This window comes from Adiantum capillus-veneris, chromosome 12 (assembly GCF_014529385.1).
Source record: "Adiantum capillus-veneris isolate H3 chromosome 12, ASM1452938v2, whole genome shotgun sequence".
NCBI classification, from domain to species: domain Eukaryota; kingdom Viridiplantae; phylum Streptophyta; class Polypodiopsida; order Polypodiales; family Pteridaceae; genus Adiantum; species Adiantum capillus-veneris.
The window spans coordinates 45,018,402-45,028,243 of NC_140942.1; the positions used below are offsets into that span (position 1 = coordinate 45,018,402).

At 40.8% G+C, this 9,842-nt stretch overlaps 2 pseudogenes; both read left to right on the forward strand.

Moving 5' to 3' along the window:
- Nucleotides 1-1,540: 1,540 nt before the first annotated feature.
- Nucleotides 1,541-3,188, forward strand: LOC147445675 (uncharacterized; annotated as a pseudogene).
- A 979-nt stretch (nucleotides 3,189-4,167) lies between these two features.
- On the forward strand, nucleotides 4,168-5,022 carry LOC147445676 (uncharacterized; annotated as a pseudogene).
- Nucleotides 5,023-9,842: the final 4,820 nt, after the last annotated feature.

Genomic DNA, 9,842 nt, shown 5'->3' on the forward strand with positions numbered 1-9,842 from the left:
GCACACGCTCACCCAAAAGACCACCATCAAAACTAGGAAGCATCTGCCTTGGAATGGATTTATAGCACACACAAACCAATGCACTTGAGGAATAGAGCTTGCACCTTTACCAAATAACTCTTTAAAGCCACAATTTCAAAGTGTAGACACACCACCAAACAAGAGAGATTCCACAACCTACCATACACCAAAATGAATGCGGGTTGCCATATCTTGTACCCTGTGGGAAATAGACCGTATCTCCCAAACCACAACTCCAAAAGGGATGCTTTTAAGCCTTAAAAACTCTTTGCATTTTCTGAAACAAAATTTTTGAAGATCACAAATTTATAATCTATGCACCTCTATGTGCAAACTTGGTGCGAACAGCCAACTGCCCTAGCCGACTACACGTAGCCAAGACTAGTCGAGGGCAAAAAAACTACATCGAAATGCATGGAGAAGGCATACCGACCCAAGACCTGAAAAATTCTGATATTTGGCTGAACTTTTGTATGTTTTTTCATGAGTTTAAGTCATATACAAGTGACACCTCAAAAAACTTACTTACAACCATCTAAAGCAATCCGACAACAATCACTACACTAGCGGTTTGCACTTCATGTACGTATGCTTGCTTTTAAAACCCACAAAAAGAAAGCTCACACATCCTTTTGACATCGTGCGTCATGTCCATATGTACAAATTTACAAAAAACGAGATGTTGAAAATATGTGCAACAATGTGTGTCCTCCCTAAGAGACACCCACTGGGCAAAAGAGAAGAGGAGCTTCTCTGGACTCACCAGTGTTTGGGCAAACCCCCCATCCGGACTAACTTACACGGGGTCTTAAGTGAAGGGTGAGTGGTGGGATCAAGGGCAGGGAAGCCGGGCGTGAAGGGAGAGGGGATCTCGACGCTCCACGTCAGCATAAAAAGTAAACGCGGACAGGCCTGCTGATGTGACGTGGCTGGGTGGCGTGACAGGGTTGAGCTGTCTGAATTGTGGTTGAGATGGAAAAAAAATTGGATTTGCGTGGGGCGCGGGTCGCATTTTTGAAACTGCGAACGCTATGCGCGCCTGCTTCTGGTGCAGGACCGCCCTTGCTTGTTGCAAATCAGGCATCCTGTACTACACTCCTGCTTCTGGTGCATGACCACCCTCCTTACTTGTTGCAAAATATGGGGCTGGATGCAAAGTGTGCCTGTCAAAGAGAGGGCTGTCTAGTAAGGCTGCTGATGCACCTCAGTAATAGCCATTAAGTTTTAGGGTTTGGGAGGGGCACCATCTGGGTGCTTGCTTATGGTCTGAGAAAGAACAGAAAAAAGTGCCTTTGATGAGGCTACACACAACGGAGCCCGATGGGCATGTCAACCAGGTTCTATTTTGATCTTTTTGTCTACAAATGTCTCTCCCTTGTGTGTGCTTTGCAATAAGCATCTAATGTCTCCACTATTTTGCATGTCTCTTTGTCTACCAAAGTCTCACTAATTTGTGGATGTTTAATATCAGCAAGTTGGGTTGCTTGCAAGGGGTTAAAATTGTCAGGCTTGCATTGTTATGCTCCTGAAGGTGCATCAAGCCAACAATGCAGCCAATCTTTCGTTTAAAGATTACCTTGGTTTTGCGACTACTACAGAGGGCGAATCAAGTGATGATGATCTGGATCAATATGGATTTTTGGAACACCATAATCTTTGGGATGAGATGGATGTTTGTATGGATCCATTGCCTAATGTTGAGGACTTGGGGAATTCCTTAGATGCATTACAATAATTATCAAACACATTCTTCTCATTTGATGAGAAGATGTACTCCTTAATGGTGAATACTTTGGCTGGGACAGTCACAATGTCACTTTCAATTCTAAAAGCACATGATGTGAGAGGGATGATGAATCTAAAGAGGTGGAATAGAATGAGAGATGGTCTCTCCCTTTTCCCAATTGCCACCTCACAACAACTTTACTTGCAGCTGAAATCATCCGGCCTAAAAATCGCATACATAGAAGATTGGGTGCGCATTGTATGTGCAACCCATTGTCCCTCAAGGCATGAAAAACACTTGGGAGTGGTTGCCACTATTAACGCAATCAAGACCGAATGGTGCATTGACATGAGAAAAAATGGGATATTTCATGACTACATAAGAGATTTGGTAATTGTGTGTGTTGTTTGTTGGAATAGAAACCTATTTCCCATGATGTCTCCTCTTGGCCTGCTTGTAACTGTTCTACTACTACTTCAAGCACATCAATTGAGACAACCCTATCCCAAGTGGAGACACAATTGGCAAACATCATGATAAAGCATCAGACAAGGCTTGTCTTGGTCAGATCAACAAAGAAGCATGGATTAAGCAAGTAGGTGCAAGAATACACGTCTCATTGGTGGGGTAGCATTCAACGAAAAGGTGCACACAAGCAACGAGATCAAAAATCCCAAAGGCATAGATGTGGATTCAAGGTGGTGGTCCAACTCTTTGGAGAATTTGATAAGGTGATTATCAAAGTCCAAGGTACTCATGAGGGACATGTAACTGGCTCTCGTGCAAACCTTTATCACCTGCCAATGCATCCATCTGTAACTGCATGTTGCACAAAGGACATGTTTGATATAGGCACTTGCTGGCATGTTGCAAAAATATCAAAGTCAAAGGAACACCTTCACATGGATCATGCATCTACACTTGATCATGTGATCTATTGGTTCTTCATGATACCAAAAGAAGTGCGAATGTTGCTACACTGGATGCACACACAAGGTATTTCACTCTCTCCCAAAGCATCTCAAGGGTTGAATCGTATTGTTTGACAAGTAATTCTTTGCAGATCTATATTATGTTGCATCTCTTGGCCTTACTGTAGGAGAATATGCAGAGCATGATTGGACTGCAATGCTTATGGAAGCTCTTCGCTTGCAAGATTTGAAGAAGGTACCATTGAGAGCTCAACCTCTGGTCACATTTTGCATGCTTTTTTGTTCATGGGCATGCGCTTGCTTGTAGGTCATATTTGTCCAACCATACAACCCAAGGGCAGATGATGAATGCAAGAGACCATTTATTCTTGTCATTCAAGATGAGGACATGCTTGAAATTGCTATTTGTTTCTCTCATCATAACTCTTGGGCAGTGGATAGCACATTCAAAAAAAATTTCTTTGGGTTACCGCTTTATGTTGAAGTCTTGCCCAACCAAATTGGTGTAGGGATGCCAATATGGCTGATGTTATGCACGAGCTATGTGGGCACTAATCACAAAATAGTGGCTTTGGAGTTGACCTTCAAGATGGTCTTTGCAAGGCTAGGCAAAATTTGTCATGCAGCTATTGTCATTGACAAGAATTAGCAAGAGCTAGAAGCAATTCTTAAGGTGGTCAATGTGGATCCTCATTGCTAGAGAGAAGATGAAGCCGGAAACCCAAAACAAGTTGCATGCCATGTATTACTATGCTAGTTCCATGTCAAGAAGGCATGGGTGGAGAACTTATTGCCGCATGTATGCAGTTGTTGTAGTTGTTGCATAGATTTTCGTTCCTTTGGTGTGTCAAGGGCTGCTATCAATATTAATAACCAGCTTGTTGAAATCATTTCATAGATCCCTAAGCACAAGCGAGCTGATGTCTATAACCACTTATCAAATCTAATGCAAGCACCAACTGAGGAGATTTTTAATAGGGGATATAGCCAGTTGTTGGATACATATTCAATGCAGCACATGCATGTGGCAAACAAGGTGGCCAAAGTTTGGGCGTCTATTTGTACATGGGAATGTGGACACTACAAACCTGGTTGAAAGGTTATGGCAATATATCAAGTATACTTTGCTTGATGCGAAGATAAATAGATCGATACTTGTCCTTTTGCATGCACTTGTGGGTGATTCATTGCATGGAACCTACATCGGAGGAACCTTGCTTGAGTTCTTTAAGCAAAAGAAAGAGATTGGCAAGAGTCGATTGGTTTTGGAGTTTGTAACTAGTATCGTATTCTATTGTATATTCCAACTCCTAAGTTCTTGTGTTTAAACTTGTCGCAGCTGATTCCGGGCGTTTTAATCGAGTTGGGTCAAGCAAGCAACACACATCCAGATTAGCAGGTGGTGAGGTGATTTTGAAAAGATTTGAAGCTGATCCTACCACCCTTCAAGTGATAGAGGAAAGCACTTTGCTGTTCAAAATTCTTAGCATGTCATCTCCTTCCCAATGGTATCATGTGAGCGTCCAATCTAGCTATTGTGATTGTCCTGACTGGGCTTCAGAATGCAAGCATCACTACGAAATCCGACTAATAGTTCAAAAGCACTTTCCTCAACTTCTATGTATTTTCCCAGTTCTTGATAGCATACATGCCTTCAACCATGTGGTTCGGGAGGCCAATGCTCAAGCAAGGGAGCAAGATGCAATGATGGGGGACCAAGATTCAATGGGGGACAAAGATATGTCAAGCCAACTACCCACCATCGCCGAGGAAAGTGTAGCCATTATTGATAACCAAATTCTTGGATGCATCTAAGACTTGAAAGGACTTTTAAAAAGCTTTGAAGAACAGTTGGGGCAGTGTGATATTGACCTAAAACTGATCCTCTTTAATCAGTTCTGCAACTCAAGGGATTGCGTCTCCACTATGATTGTCCCAAAGCGCATTGACTTGCCAGCAACAACAGGCTCAATTAGACAGATCCAAGCACATGTAACACAAACTCGGCTTGGTCATGGTGTGGCACAAGAAGCCGATGGATGTGGAGCTGAAGTTGGGTTGGTCTCAATTGTCCCTCCAAAGGCCTCAACTACTGGCATTTTAAGACGCAAACATCAGCGAGGGAGGAGCCGAGTACGCTTCAAAAAGAGACGTAAAGTGTTCTGCTTTTATTGTTGTAGCAAATGTATTTTGCTTGATTCAAGAGAAAGCCACTCATGCCATACATGCCATGCTCTCTTACCCTTGACACTTGAGCAAACCCCAACGGGTTCAGAGTCTCCTCTTCTAAATCAACATGTTACTCTCTTCAATGATGTCATTCAGAGGGGGCAAGTGGTGTAATGCAAATGGCCTATGACCTTTGAGAATAGCGGAATTAAAAGAATTAGAGTGAGCATTTTTGTGAGATTACTTTGAGAACTTGGAGGGTGAATTTAATTGATGGTAGCAACATAAACATAGTACTTAATTAAATTGGCATGAACACTACTTTTGCAAGAGAGAGAATATTAGAGAACATGACAATAGATGAGGACCGGATTTACTTGGAGCCGGTCCCCCCTCCAAATGGCGTTTGTATTATAGATTCTCCCATCAAGAGAGACTTTGTTACAATACAATCTTTGTGTTCTTTGTGACCTTGGTGATGCTATGAAGATGGAAAGCTTCATGCATCACAAGCTTAACATAAACTTTGCAAAAATCATTAACTATCCCAAGCCTCGGTCCCAAGGCCTCAAACACCTTCGAAGGTGGAGAGAGCTAGCAGGGAATGAAGGTAGGGAAGAGGAAGAAGAAACATTCCATACGAGAAAGAAATAGTTCCTCACTTATCATCACTCTTTTTGCTTAGCATAGCATAATAGCATAGTAATGAAGATAAAGAAGATGGAAATCTTAAGCATTGAAGCATGGCTCTTGGTTGGATTTTCATTCCATAGCCAAGAGTGTTGGTATAGGCTCTCCACTTCTCAACAAACTTGGAGAAGGAGATGGAGCTCTTGCATTTTGCAATCCACACAATGAGAGAATGTGTGTGTGTGTGTGTGTGTGTGTGGGAGAGTATACGCCCCCCTCTCATGCTTGGTCCACACCTCTCTCTTTCTCTCTCTCTCTCTCTCTCTCTCTCTCTCTCGTTATTATTTCCTTTGGACGTGTCTTCTTTTTCCTCTTTTGAGAGAAAGAACTTAATTATTCATTTTTATGTATCTAAATTTTCATTGGACCCCTTTGAAACCTAACCAATAGCATTCAAGCACATCATGAGGGCCACATGTGGAGGATCATTTGAACATGTGTCTTTTATGCTTATTAAATCATTTTGGTTGAATGGAATACTTCAAGGACTTATTCAATCAAGCAAGCATGTGTCTTTTATGCTTATTAAGTCATTTGGTTGAATGGGATACTTCAAGGACTTGTTCAATCAAGCATGGACGTTCATGTTTCTTTAGAACTTATCTTTGAATTTAACATTTCAAAAACCTTAATCATTTAAGCATAAATAGCACCTCAAGCTTTGGGCAAGGTTCCCACAACCACTTTAAGTGCCTTAGCATCTCATGCTTGGGTACGATTCCCACCTCGATGTTAGCCTTAGCTTACGTAAGGTCAAAGGACTTTTTAACGCTAACTTTTAAAGGTCTTTAATGAAGCTAACCCTAAAGTCTTTTAAGCTCCATTAGGTTGCATTGCTCTTTGACAGACCATCTCTCATTTGGACCCCTTTACCATTGGCCCCGTCTTGAGATAGATCCGTAAGCACATGTCTATATTCTAACCCTTGTTCCCGTTTATTATCCCACATTAAATGATTAGTTTAATAGGAGAAAATCATTTGGGTTGGTTAGATATTAGATTTTATGACATTACCTCTCTCTTGAAATCATAGTCGTCCTCAACTATGAGGTAAAAAAGATAAAGCCATAGTCATTAGTCAATTTGTCTTAGCGGGTAGAGAATCCCTTTTTACCCTACGACATCATTACAAGATGGATGACTAATCCATTTGGTGCTTGGGCAACATAGATGCCGCAAGCATGTCTGCTCTTTAGTCCATTCCAACCTCCCAAGTAGAGTGACAAATTCTACATGGTGTTTGAGAGATGTCGTCATCACAAACATGATTCTTAGTATGCATACTACTTAAATTGTGCACAATAAAGAGAGAATTAGTCTTATAAGACAAAAACATTGATCATTTAAAAGAAACATGTACATTTGCTTACTCTAATGTAGCATTGTAAGGGTTGACAAGGTTGATACTATCCTTAAATTGGATTTCTTGCATCCATCTAGCATCTTCAAAAGGATAATTTTTGAACTTAATAAGGTACGGTCGGATAATTTTACCATGTCGTAGTACCTTGTATTCATGCCGAAGGATAGCTTCGGGTTGTAGCACCTCTCTTGATCTTCGATTTTGGGAGGGTCTTCAATAATTGGTTCATTTGGAGGCTCTCCTAAGTAAGCTTACATGAAAAGCATTGTGTATGAGACAATGGTTAGGCAACTTGAGTTGATAAGACATCTCATTGATTGGCTTCAAAATATGAAAAGGACCATAGTATCTTTTTGCTAGTTTAGCATAATACTTTTGATGGCCCGTAGGATTTTTGCCCGTCGTTTTCCTCAATCCAGCCTTAGGAAACTTAAGTAAGACCCAATCATTTTCTTTGAACGTTAAGTCCCTTCTGTGCTTGTCAGCAATAGCTTTTTGCCTTAGTTGAGAGATGGATATAGCCTCCTTAATCTTTTGAAAAGATGCTTGCAGGTCACGGCTATACTCATCGGCAACGAAGATCTTCCCATGTACTTTAAGTAGCAAGGGACTTTTAGGTCTTCCCTCTATGATTTCAAAAAGTGCTTTTCCCGTAGAAGTATGGATAGTATTATTATACGCATACTCTACAAGAGGTAAGTACTTTTCCCATTGTGAGCGTTGATCTACTTTTGTAACATAGGTCTTTAGTAGATCAAGAATCGTAAGATTGGCTATCTCACTTTGGCCATCTGTTTGTGGGTGATAGGCCAAAGAGAGATTCAATCTTGTACCTAGATTTTTGAAGAGACCTTTCTAGAAATTACTGATCATTCTAGGATCTCTATCTGATACGATGGATGTTGGCAATCCATGGTGTTTGAAAATCTGGGGTATAAAGAGAGTTGCCAATTGGTGTGCCTTAATAGTCTTCTTGACAGGGATAAATTGTGCTTGCTTGCTAAACCTGTCGACTATTGTCCATATTCCTGTATTCCCATGGATAGACTTAGATAATCCAAAGATAAAATCCATGGATATACTCTCCCATGGTGAATTAGGGATTGGCAATGGTTGGAGTAATCAAGGTTGCTTCCCTCTATCATACTTGGTCTTTTGGCATACCACACATTTTGAAACATACTCTTGTATGTCCACTTTCATGGTAAGCCAATAAAAGTACATATCTACTCCTCGAAGAGTAGGTTGAATGCCTCTATGCCCCGCATAGGGAGGAGCATGGGATTCATAAATGACTTTCTCACGAAGGGGTTGGGTAACACATACCCTATTGCCATGGAGAAAATAACCATCCTGCAAGGTGAATGGTTCCTCTTTCTTCCTCAAAGAAAGGGCGGACATTATTTCTTTAAAGTCAAGGTCAGTAGCATACTCATCTATCATAGAAGATAGATCATTGTGGGTTGCTATAGACACAGCATTAACTTTTGGTTGTCGTGAAATTGCATCAATCACTTGATTATGCTTACCAGCAATGTGAGCAATGTGGAAATTAAATTGCGAAAGAAAATTTGCCCACCTCATTTGTTTGTCGGAAAGCTTTGTTTGAGTCAGAAGTACTTGAGATTTTGATGGTCTGTTCGTAAACTGAATGGAGTCCCCAATAAATAGTGCTTCCATGTGTCTAGGGCATGTAGAATAGCTAAAAGCTCTTCCTCATAAATGCCCAAGACTTGTTCATCTGTATTGAGCCTTCGGCTCTCATATGCTATGGCATGCCCTTCTTGAAGCAAGACTGCTCCAAGGCAATCACCAGAAGCATCACATTGGACCTCAAATGGCTTTGAGAGATCCGGAAGCATGAGGACTGGTTGAGAGGTAAGATTCTCTTTGAGCTTGTCAAAAGATTTTTGCTCTTTAGCAGTCCATGAATACTTAACATTTCTTCTTTGTTAAGTCATGTAATGGTCTTGCTATTTGAGAAAATTTTGCTATGAAGCGCCTATAGTATGCACACATACCAATAAAGATTCTTAGCGCATGTAGATTCCTTGGATTAGGCCATGCTTTTATTACCTCCAACTTTGATGGATCTATACGGATACCATCTTGAGAGATAATATGACCTAATTATTGAATCTCTTGAAGGAAAAAATTCGCTTTTCTTTTGATTGAGAAGAAGCTTGTTCTCCCTCAATGCTTGAAAAATCACTTGGAGGTGTTGCTTGTGTTCCTCCAAGGACTTGGAGTAGATGATGATATCATCAAAGAACACTCCAGTGAACTTGCAATAGGGTCTAAATATTTTCTCCATCAAATGATTGAATGTGGCAGGTGCATTGGTCAAGCCAAAAGGCATGACTAGATATTCATAAAGACCAAACGTGGTACGAAACGCGGTCTTTAGGATATCTTCCTCCACTATACTTATTTGATGATAGCCACTTTTAAAGTCAATCCTACTGAAGTAGGTAGAGCCTTGTAGCTTATCAAACAGATCTTCTATCCGAGGTACGGAAAATCTATTTTTGATAGTGATATGGTTTAGTGAGTGATAGTCCACCCACATGTGGTATGTACCATCTTTCTTTTGCACTAAAAGGACTGGAGAACAAAAGGGAGAGGAGCTAGGCCTCACCATCCCTTTGTCTACCAATTCTTGTACTTTGCCTCATAATCTCCTCTTGTTGAGCTTGGGAAACTCGATAAGGAGGCTTGTTAGGCAGTGAGCTTTCTGATAGGAGCTCAATTCAATGGTCATCATCCGCTCGTTTTGGAGGCAAGTCCATAGGGATATCATCAATGAACACATCTTGGAATCCTTTTAGAAAGTTAAACAAGTCTAACTCTTCTTGATTCCTACCATTTTCACTTGATAAACCATTAGCATCATTAATGGATTCTTTGACAAAAATCATGTACGCAGAAATTGAGCTTTTCA